Genomic DNA, 12,581 nt, shown 5'->3' on the forward strand with positions numbered 1-12,581 from the left:
AAGGGGGAAAGACTACACTCCAACTTTGGCAAATCAATTTAGAAGGACAGGGGAAGAGTTTAAGTCATTGAAGTTTAACATGAAAAATGCACATGTGATAGAATGGAGACAATGGAGGATTCATAAAACATTCTCATCAGAAAAATCTGTTAGGTTGGCTTTGTCCAGATTAAGAATAACTAAGTTTATCAACAGCTGGCATTCCTCATAGTTTATAAAGATGGATATTCTGTCGCTTGATTATGAGGAATTATTTTCCTTAAATAAAGGAGTTCTGAATCTATAGATAGGATAAAATAAAATGTAAAAGGAGTAGAGAGCTGACTAAATGTCAAGCGCTTGTTTTTTTTAGGGAGTTCCCATTGTGGTGCAGTGGTTAACGAATCCGACTAGGAACCATGAGGTTGTAGGTTTGATTCCAGGCCTTGCCAAGTGGTTAAAGATCCCACGTTGCTGTGAGCTGTGGTGTAGGTTGCAGATGTGGCTTGGATCCCGCTTTGCTGTGGCTGTGGCATAGGCTGGCGGCTAAAGCTGGCGATTAGACCCCTAGCCTGGGAACTTCCATATGCCACGGGTGCGGCTCTAGAAAAAAAGGCAAAAAAAAAAAAAGATCTTTAAATGCTTCTACATGTAAAAATTACTGACAAATTTTGGTCAACCATTTAAAAATAAAAAAGTTTAAAATTCTTGGAAAAAAATGCCTTTTTGTTCACATGATTAAAATTGAGAATCAACTGTACTGCTGACAGGAGTTCTGTGGAGTGCACAAAATTCCTCATATTTAGAGCTCAAATGGCCATCCAAGATATCATGTTTCACAGGCATTATTTTTAGTCACCCTAAAGTTACAGCCATGGGACCAAAATTTAGTGTACTGTTCCATGTGGCCACAGGGTCACTTGTTTGACATCATGGTTTAAGAAAATACTGACATTTTGTCTTTTGTGAAATAAGTCCTACCTTATGCACATAAGCAAAAAGGGGAAAAGAACAAGAAGGGGGAGAGAGCAAAAAGCTTCATTTGTTTAGAAGACAACAGATTGAAGGCAAAAGAATATGAAGCTTAAGCTTATCTGTATGCACTCTAAACAATTCTATAAATAAAACCAATATATCATTTCTTAATCATGATCCCATCAAAACAAAGTATTTCCTAATTATTCTTTCAATATCAAATATACACCCTAGAGTTGATATTTCATTTGTAAAGGTTATAGCTACCTCACAGGAACTGAACTAGATGTACCCTTACCCCTTCTCTGAAGTATAACAGTACACCACTGCACAATGAGGGGCGAAGGGGAAGGAGGAGAAGCGCTGAAAGCGGCGGGAGCAGGTACCTGAGTGGGGTTGGACCCAGGGCTGAGGCAGGGCCCGCCCCGACTCACTGGATCACACCCAGGGCGGCAGCGGTGGCGGGGAGGTGCCTGCGCAGGAGACATTCCATTTCCAGTTACAACGCAGGGATCACAACAGACACAGCCGCCACAGAAGCACTATGGCATTCTCTCTCCCATCAGTTTAGCAGCCCCAAAGGAGACTGCCTGCTTACACAGAAACTCATTGAGACTTTGAAGCTCTTTGGGGTTTTTGAAGAGGAGGAGGAACTGCAGCGCAGGATTTTAATTTTGGGAAAATTAAATAACCTGGTCAAAGAGTGGATACGAGAAATCAGTGAAAGCAAGAATCTTCCACAATCTGTAATTGAAAATGTTGGCGAGAAAATTTTTACATTTGAATCTTATAGATTAAGAGTGCATCCAAAATGTGCCAATATTGATGCGTTGTGTGTTGCACCAAGACGTTGATTGAAGTGACTTTTTCACCTCATTCTATGATAAGTTAAAATTGCAGGAAGAAGTGAAAGATTTAAGAGCTGTTGAAGAGGTATCAGTTATCAAACTGTGTTTTGATGGGATAGAGATTGATATTTTGTTTGCAAGATTAGCACTGCAGACTATTCCAAGAGACTTGGACTTAGGAGATGACAGTCTGCTTAAAAACTTAAATATAAGATGTATAAGAAGTCTTAACAGTTGCAGGGTAACTGGTGAAATTTTACATGTAGTACCAAACATTGACAACTTCAGGTTAACCCTGAGAACTGTCAAACTGTGAGCCAAATGCCACAACATCTATTCCAATATATTAGGTTTCCTTGGTGGTGTTTCCTGGGCTATGCTGGTAGCAAGAACTTGCCAGCTTTATCCAAATGCAATAGCATCAACTCTTGTACATAAATTTTTCTTGGTGTTTTCTAAATGGGAATGGCCAAATCCAGTCCTATTGAAACAGCCTAAAGAATGCAATCTTAATTTGCCTGTATGGGACCCAAGGGTAAACCACAGTGATAGGTACCATATTATGCCTATAATTACACCAGTGTACCCACAACAGAACTCCAATTACAATGTGTCCTTTTCTTCAGGGATGGTCATGGTTGGGGAGTTTAGACAAGGTCTTGCTACAACCTTGCTTTTTAAAAATAGTTTCTGGGTTTCCTGACTGGATCCAGTACTAAATTCTAATCTAAAATAATTTATTTTTATTATGTCTAAAAATTTAATTTATATAATCTGTAATAATTGTATGTGATATTAGGAGAGATTTCATTCATTGCTTCTATCTAATGCATGATCTCTGGTACTAGCACTCTTTGCCCAACAGACATTCTTTTCATGATGCATTAAAATGCAGGTTACATGGTTACTAATCGCACACTAACATTTCTGCATGGAAAAGTTCTTCTGTTATACTAAATTATTATTATTTTTTTATTGTGGTGATTCCATCTCAATTTTATTGTGGTGATTCCATCTCAGTTTTCATTTCAGCAGTTCTATGGTTAAAAGTTTTTAGGTTTGTTAGGCACTTTTCTACAACTTTTAAAATCATTCTTACATGTTTAAGTACATTAAAGATTATTTGATTTATTGGGTTAGGAGTTAGTAAAGTGAGCTTTAGTCCCATGAGTTCCATCATAGACAGCCTTTCCATAGAAAAATCCTCTATTTATAGCTCCAATAGCTCACAATTTCAACATGAGATAGATACTGAAAAGGAAGAAAGTATTTGAATAAGATGAAAAAGAATAAAGAAAGTATGTCAGGTACAGTAATAATGCTCTCCATGTATTTTCTTTCATAACTTCATTTTGGGAGAAGATATTATAAGTTAAAATGGGGTTTGTGGTAGTTTAACATGAGACAAAACCATATGGTTGCTTTTATACTACTTCACTGTCTGTCAATATGTTCATACATGCAAGTCGAACAGGTGTAGGTGGCTTTGTTAAATACTTAAATCCCTGCTGCTACTTGCCCTGGAATAAGCTACATTGAGCTGCATGTGTGAGAAACAGCTGGATTATAAAGCAGCCCTAGCAATTCTGAGCATCTGCCTTCTGGGATTTTTGGTGTGAATTGATTTGAAATTACAGCTCTCTCCAAGAGTGAAATTTATATGTGCTACATGGCTTATCTACATCTTAAGTTGTGTATTCCCTGGAAATGGCTGGGGGAAAGCATTCAATGTTATTTTTGTGATATAGTAATAGAAAATAGAAAAAACTATATTTAGGTAGCCTTAGATGTGATTATGATGACATAACATTGATAGTCTGAACATAAATAGTCTCTGATAGTTTGATAGATATACTTTCTCTAAAATAAATAAATTAGTATTCACTATTGATGGCATTCTAAAATGATTCAGTATTATCATCTACTTTATTTTAAAAAATTGAGGAAGGATAATTAAAGATAACTTATTTAGAAGTTCCCGTTGTGGCTCAGCTAGTTAAGAATCCAGCTAGTATCCATGAGGATGCAGGTTCAATCCCTGGCCTCACTCAGGGGGTTAAGGATCCAGTGACGCTGTGAATTGTGGTGTAAGTCACAGAAATGGTTCAGATCTGGGGTTTGAACCTCCATGTTCTGTAGCTGTGGCCCTAAAATGAAAAAAAAAAACAAAAACACAAACAAAGGAAGATAACTTATATAACAAAATATATTCCCATTTAAGAACTGCAGCTATATGTATCACTGATAATTAAATTTTTTTTAAATTATTGTTTGGAATTATTCTTTGGGATCCAAACACTTAACCTGTGTTGAGGTAAATGTCATTCATTTGCATCCGAACCTGTTCCAAAATTGTATGTACAAATGCTAATATCATTTTGACAAATGTATAAATCTTAGAGCCAGTTCGATTTACTGCTTACGAGTTCAAACTTTGGTATCAAAAATACCTTTGTTTTGAATCTTGGATTTATTTATTCTTAAGAATTTGGGTTTATAGAGATTAAGTAAATTTCCCAGCAAAATGTAATTATACTTCTTACTTATATAATTGGGAGGTCAGCATGAAGTTATACTTTCTGAGACCACCATGCACTTATTTTTTATAACAGTTGTCATTTTGTATTTATTTCTGATTAATATATTTCCTATAAAGCAGGAGTGCCATAAAAGTGGAGATATGTCTCATCATTATAGTCTTAATTGCCTTACATAGACATACCACATAGTAGGCCCTCAAAATTTGTTAAATCAGTGAAAAATACATGAGAAGGTCTTCATGCAATATATGACATATGATCAGTATTACTTATTAAAGGTATCAGTTCATTTTAAAATGCTTTGTAGTCCACAATATAGTAAAATTTGACCTTTGAAACTATAGATGACAGTACTTATGCTATGAGGGGGCATTTCTTTGAAGTCTTAAAATTTCAACTGCGTTTAAATGAGTGATGAAAAATGAACAAAATGTGGTTAACCTAAAAACTGGTTTACTATAGTCTAAACACCCAAAGAGATTTATTTTGAATCTAGTTGAATTAAACTTATAAAAAAGTGTTGCTAACAAGATACTGAGAGGCCATTAACTATAGAGATGCTACAAGTCTACACAATAATAAATGAGATCAGTTGAATGTTGTAAGCCCTCTTCCTTGATATGGCTATTTTAAATTATTACAAACATAGTGATAATTAATTATGTTTCCTGAAACTCTAAACTCACTTTCTATACTGAGAGCTGAAAACAAATCTGATATTTTATAGCAAAATGCCAAGTGGCACTTGTTGTTTTGTTAGTGTTCCCTGGAATATGCACTTGAACAGGATAAAGATAAAAGGGCATTGCCAAAAAGATGATTTATTTCCCAATTGTTCATTCCTTTCCAATAAGCAAACAACAATGCGACACATTGAGGGAATTCATTATTTCTGACACAAGAAAAGAAACCTGTACTTCATCATGATTTCTTTTGTTTTTGATACCACATTTCTTTTCATTAACAATTCAAGCAAATATTGGTATTTTGAATGTCTGGATCATTTTGCCTCCCTGTGGAGCTTATATCATGGAAGGACTAAGTGAGTGATTCCACTTTCAAATAAATGTTGTCAAAAATTAAATAGTCTAAAGATTAATAATATGCAAATCTTGCTTGACAAACTCTAACTGTATATTAAGTATTGCATGGAAGCCGATATTTTTGTTTGATCAGGCTTAGTACTAAGTAGTATTCCATAGCAATAATGTGAAACTTAAATCAACTGAAATCAATCTCTGATTTGACCATGACACAACTCTTACCTGGTAAGAACGAAATTCCTGATTCTGGTTCCTCAGGATCTGCTCAGATTAGATAATTCTCATATTTTCATAAAAAAATTAAGACCCTCAGCACATTACTCAGATCACACAGTTGATGGAAGAACCCAAATTACTGTCCAGCTTTCTCTACTTTTAATCTATTGCCTGATTCAGACTAGCAGAGACTCTATTAAGAAACTATTAACTTGACTCAAGGTCTTTTGTCAAAACAAATTATTTACTTTGTCAGATGTTCTGCTTTGAATAAATCTATGTTTACCAATGAGATATAGAAAAATATATGGACATTTTTAAGTCTTAAAATATTAATTATTTCTCCTTATGACAAAAAACATTTTCTTATATGAATTTACTGAAGTCATTAAATGATTATACATCAGTATATAATCACAACTTAAACCTTGATTCCTGAATTATCTAATTTTCCTTCCCATTTAAAATAATGGATGTGTAATTATTATAAATAATTACATGAAGACAAATATAAGTATATGAAGAAAAATATTTGAGTATGTTTTCATTTTAGTATTTACCATTTATCAAAATTGCAATTCTTCTGTATTTTTTACCCAATTATTGATTGTTAAACTATTCTTCTAAGAGCATATGCTAAGTAATAGATAAAGTTAAAGCAAGCATAGGACAAGTTCTAAGAAAATGTCAACTTAAAGCTGTAATTCCAAAGTTTGCCCATTTCAGAGTTCCCATCATGGCTCAGTGGTTAATGAATCCAACTAGGAACAATGAGGTTGTGGGTTCAATCTATGGCCTCACTCAGTGGGTTAAGGAGCTGTGGTGTAGGTTGCAGACGCAGCTTGGATCCCAAGTTGTGTGACTGTGGTGTAGGCCAGCAGCTACAGCTCCAGTTAGACCCCCTAGCCTGGGAACCTCCATATGCCATGGGTATGGCCCTAGAAAATACAAAAGAAAAAAAAAAAGACAAAGTTTGCCCATTTCAATTTCCTTCAAAACATTTTCATCATAAGGAATTAATACTCTTCATCTGCTTCTTCTGCTAAATTTTTCTTCCCACTGGAACACAGAATGTCAAAATCATTAATTTATTAGTTTTCTTTAAAATTAAAGCTTAGATAAATATTCTGGGCACATGGTTATTCCCTTATTATATATTCCTTTTGTTCAAAACATGTGCCCTTTGAACTTAAAAGCTGGGCCAAGTTATAATGAAATGTTTGGAGAATAATACATTGAAAATTTAACCAGAGTCACTTTTTCTGTACCTGTTGTCTCACTAGTGTCATTATTTTGTCCAATGATACTGAGTTTGGAGAAACCATGAGATATTGCTGATATATGTTTACTTTTAAGACTGAAGCACCTAATGATTTACAGTGATAAGTATTGCCCACAATATTGCTATTTCTATTTTTAAGATATGGAGACAAACCAGACAGAGGTCTGGCTCTACAGCCCTATTAACCTTCTTACTTCTACTTATCTTCATAATTTCACAATATTCTTTACCCTAGACAAGAGCTAAAGATAGGAACAGCTACCAGAGACTGTCAATATGTCTGGAAATCCATGAAAAAAAAGACAAATGTATTTTCTTACAAAGTTTATTTAACTGTTTAGGTCTAGTCTCAAGAATTTGGAAACCACTTGTGTTCTTCAGGTTTTAAAAGAATAGCTTGTTGAATTTCTTGGATGTGCTATTTGCTTTTACTGTTGCAATTGCAGTCATACTGCTCCTTTTGCTACAGGGTATTTGGGTAAAATATACTGTAAGATGTCCATTATCTCTTTGTTGTTATATTTTTGATTGATAGGTTTCATTGTTGTTGTTGTTGTTGTTATTTTGGCAATTTTAAGAGTGCCCAAAAGTGTTCCAGGAGTATTAAAGTGGCTTGGAATTCTTAGCTACATGGCCACAAGGTAAAAACCTATTCAGGGCTTAAAGGGTGTGTGTGTCTGGGGGGGCAGGGGTTGGGGCGAGATGGGTGGTGGTGGTTCAGGTGGGGGAGTTATCCCAAGAGCTCTCTGTCCACAGCCACCCCACCCAGCCTGTCTTTATAGTTTGTACTTCCCATCTGTCCTTATCACCATGCAGATTTCCTGACTCTCATCTTCAAGAAAGTCAACAAGTCTGTTTTCAGTAAAAAGGAGAGGTTCTCCTTATTCTTCTTAGAGAAGCCTCTTAGATTATTTTAAATCAAAAAATCTGTTTCTTCTTATGCCAGTTAAAATATTTTCCCACATTACCATCACTACATTTCTCTTTTCCTATATTTTCAATAAAATCTTTTCAATCAAATCCAAAGTTTTGCAAATGTATGCTACCTGCTGAAACAAGCTCAACAATGTTCCTAACTCTTCTGATTACTTTGTAATTATTTAGATTCCTGTCGCTCCTGCCACCAATATAAATACACACACATATACTTATTTAGCTTCTTTTGTAAAGTTACTTTTTTGCTAGGAGAGAGGAAAAAAAAGCCTCTAGTTGAATAATTTAAGCTCCAAATCAATCTCCCCCCCCCACTCTCCCTCATTTTAAAATATTATGCAGCAGTGATTTAAAGATAACCAAAGTCACGTATTCAATAAATACTAGAGCTTAAATTTGAACTCATATCTTTCTGTCACTAAGACCTATGGCAATTTCACTGTAGCACTAAAAACTTTGTGCTCTAAAAGAGGGAGTAGGTTGATGGCCATTTGATTTCCTAGAACTAAAACTTCAGCAATACTATACAATTCACACAGCATGACATTGATCTTAACCCATCTGAACTTCACCACAGTATGGACTATGTATTACCTCTCCAGTTTAAACAAGAGAGAAACAGGGGTCACAGGGTTATGGGCTGAGAGGGAGAGAAATCCCAGGATCAGTGAAAGGATTTGCAACTAGTATCCCAAATGGCCTTTCATGTAGAGGCAATAACAACTGAGCAATTCACTTTTGAGAGACTCTTGCTATTACAGAATGTACTAGTGAATACATGACAGGATGGGAAGCTCTAGATTGTGTCAATGGGGTGGTTTGTCTTCTTGGTGTTAGATTTATTTCGTTCTTCAACCCATGGTGGGGGGGGGCTCAACTTGAACAACCAATGAAAAACCAAATGGATGACTTTGTCTTGTCCTCCTCCTCCATCACTTGCATTTTTCAATGCTTTCTTCATAAGTCCTGTAATACCATGCACATGCCCTTCTTTGCTTTCACTGAGCTGGCAGCATGCTCTATTTAGACTACTCCATGATTATATTTGTTATTCTATCCTAAACCCACCCTACGTTCTTAGTGCAATAAATTAAAATACACTGTAAAATCTATTGGAACAAATACTGATTGGGTGGCCATCACATAAAAGAGTTTCAAATTAGAAAGAAATTTCTAGGGAAAAAAAATGTCATTCAAAGTAGCAATGTGACAATTGTCATCATTATAACTAATATTTCTCAGGATTAGTGTGAATTAGTCTCTATGCTAAGCACTTTAATATTATCTTCTTTAATCCTCATAAAAGCTTTACGAGTTAGGTGTCTCATTTCCATTTTTTTCTTCTTTTTTTATTACATGAATTCTTTGATATTTAAAGAAGTAGCATGGCCTAAAGCAATGGGAAGTGGTGCAGAGATTATTAAGAGGGATTTGTTGGATGTCAAAGTCTATATTTGAACTACTACACTCTATAGGAGTGACATACAGGCATTGTATGCCGAAATTGCACTTTCATTTCTCCCACGTGGGTGCATTCCAACTTTCTGAGGGTTAACTCTGATTCATGGTGATTCCATGGAACTCTAATGTGGGTTTCTGATATTATTCTTTAAACTGTGATCATTATTTATACCAGATGATTACTCCTGGGTGTCACCTGGTGTTGGGCACAGGTGTCTAAGACATGCAGACAGAATAGATGAAATAGCATCATCAAGTATCACCACCCTTGGGGCAGATCTAGAGCAGCTCATGCTATCAAGGATGAGGGCTGTGTCACCAAAGGAAATTCTAAATATCTTTGCCTCACAAAGGGAGAAAATAGTCATCCTATAAAGGCAATCTGGCCTACCCATAACCTTCACCGGCATATTCATATTATGTGTCTATAATTATTTCTCTTTTAACATACTCCAGCCTGCATAGTCACCTAACCTACCAAAAATATAGAATCTATGTTAAGTTAAATTGCTATGGAGACTCCATGGAAGACTTGAACTCCTTCTGGACGCATTGATGAATGAGTTCCGTTTGCATGGTTAAACACTAAATGAACAAATCTGGCAGCCTATCCTGCCCTGCCTGAGACATTCTGTAAGCACAGCCATTTGAGGGCTATTGTCTTTGTACATTATTAGGTGTCTCTTTTGGTTCTCTATACCATCCCATAACAAGATATTCAGAATCAATTGTCTCTACTGCGCACCATTTAATATCTGAGATCTCTGGGCAATGATGACTGTACAACAACAAATAGGAGATGCCCTTCCTTCAACTTTTGTTGGCAGTGTATTTCTGAAACCCTCTCTGTCTCTTCCCCTCCCTAAGTTGTTCCAGACATCAACCAAGCGGCAGTGGCAGCCAGTTTTGGATTCACTGCTCCAAGTCTTGGAAAAACACACTGGTTTCAGATCAGCATTACAATGACATTATCTGAACCACAGGCCACTATGTTAGTCACTGCTTTATCAAACTTTGTTGTTATTTTTTCAGTCCACTCATCAACGTGTCAAACCTTGTTTTCCTGGTTCTGACAATCACTGAGCCATGGCCAGAAGGCAAATATGTACTGGGATTCTGCTTTTCAGGAGGAAAAAAATCAGCCTTGATAGACTAGCTTCTGAGATTTAGCTCTGCCACATACCAAATAGTTTCTGTCCAAGCAGCCATTCTTTTGGTTCAGGCTGCTAGTTTCTATTGTGCCACTGCTCACAAAGGTTTCTGGGTACAGTACACTCTTCTTAAATTTATTGATATAGCCCGGCATCAAATGAAAACTAAGCTCAGCTTCTGTGACCCTTGGAACAAGACTGTATTGCAAATAGCCACAGAACTTCAAGCCAGGATTTGGCTTGATGACCTGCTGACACTTTTTCAGATGCAGAATATCTGTCAGACTTCTCTTTGCTGGGCCTGAGTAAACACTGTCACTTGATTCTCTGGGCATTCATCTCTAACTTTTTTGTATATATGTAGGATTATTAGTCTGGTTGGGTTCACTGTTTCCTTGTTTAGTATTTCATTATGAAAGAATTCAAAGAATATTTCAAGTTTAAAAAAAAGAATGGCCAGATATATTTTACAGCAGAAAAAAGAAAAACATGACTATGAGATTTCTAATTTTAACTCTAACATGAATTAAAAATAATACATTGCCTCAAGTTTGGAAGCAAGATTAAAAAATCAAATTGCAGTTTTTTAAGAGATCTATTTTACATTGCAGAGATAAGCTCCAAAATGCATTATGCGATTTAGATATAACCATTATTTGATTGAGTTTGTTTATTTAAGGATGAGGGACATTAGGGATATGGCCAATAGCAACTTTGTAAATACCTCTGGAATCTTGAGTGATGTGATATACTTTCATCCATATAAGATGCTATTTATGCAATATATGACTATATCTGTGATAGAGGAGCCCCTCCTTAAGGTTTCAAATGTATTATAGTATTTTTTCAAAGTCCAAATTGAATCAAAACAAAAAAAGAAAGTCAAAATTTTTACCCTCTCTGAATTTAGTTTATTAAAAATAACAAAAATTAGATGTGCAATATGCATAGTGAACATCAGCTTATTTTTAAGGTGTATGTAAGTGAATGTGTGTGCATTAACACACTCTTCCCTGTGATTGGGTGTGCATGAATTCATGTATCCCATTGTTTATAGCTCAAAGTTTTTCAAGGACTACCACCCTACTTTTTAAGCATATGGAACAGTGCTGTACTGGACATCATTCCAGCAACTGCTGAGGATTGGAAGACTTCAATTCCCTTTCTGAACCTGCTATTTAATAATTTTGCGACCTTGGCCATATCACTCAATTTATTTTAAACAAGTTAATTTCATTCTTTTTCATTGACATAAATAATTTTTTCCTTTCTTCCTTTTCTCTTCTATCATTCAAATTTAGGAAATGATATAATGTTTCTTAATGTTTCAATCTATACCATTAAGTGTGCTTGTGTTCTTGCGATTTTGTTGGACAGCTGTTAAGAGACATTCCTTGTGAGGGAGACACATAGCCTTTGATTACTTCCCATTTGTTTATTTATTTATTTATTTTTATTTCTATTGCCTTGGAAGACTAAGAAAATATTTGTACGGTTTTTGTCACAGAATATCTTGCTGATGTTTTCTTTTAGGAGTTTTATGGTGACATGTCTTCTGTTTAAGTCTTTAAACCATTTTGAGATAATTTTTGTGCATGGTGTGAGAGTGTGTTCCAGTTTTGTTGATTTACATGCAGTTATCCCAGCACCATTTGCTGAAGAGACTGTCTTTTTCCTATTTTATATTCTTGCCTCCTTTGTAGAAGATTAATTGACCATAGGTTTTATAAAGACAGAGAGTTTTATTTCTGGGTTCTCTATTTTGTTCCATTTATGTGAACTTCTTTAATAATTGGTGTTTTTACAATTTTGTTTTCTTTATTTTTTTCTTTTCTTTTCTTTCTTTTTTTAAAAATGACTATACCCATGGCAAATGGAAGTTCAAGGGCCGGGGATTGAATAGGAGCTGCAACCGCAACCAATGCCCCAGCTGTGGCAACACCTGATCCTTTAACCCGATGTGTCAGGCCAGTGAACAAACACGCCTCTGCAGTGCCCTGAGCTGCTGCAGTTGGATTCTTAATTTACTGTGCCATACAAGGAACTCCTGTTTTCTTTTTTCATAGCAAAATGTTGATCATAATTTTATTCTATAAGTAAGGAATTTACTGGTTGAGTAAGTTTACTGCATTTTTTTCCTACGTTTTCTTATT

The 12,581-nt window shown here is 35.5% G+C and overlaps 1 pseudogene; it reads left to right on the plus strand.

Moving 5' to 3' along the window:
* The first annotated feature begins 1,287 nt into the window (after nucleotides 1-1,287).
* Nucleotides 1,288-10,253, plus strand: LOC100623390 (poly(A) polymerase type 3-like; annotated as a pseudogene).
* The last annotated feature ends 2,328 nt before the right edge of the window (nucleotides 10,254-12,581 follow it).

Source organism: Sus scrofa, chromosome 13 (assembly GCF_054392235.1).
Source record: "Sus scrofa isolate SSC_HxYL_T2T_F1_AM1 chromosome 13, Sscrofa_HxYL_maternal_Yorkshire_Landrace_v2.0, whole genome shotgun sequence".
In the NCBI taxonomy this organism is placed as follows: Eukaryota; Metazoa; Chordata; class Mammalia; order Artiodactyla; family Suidae; genus Sus; species Sus scrofa.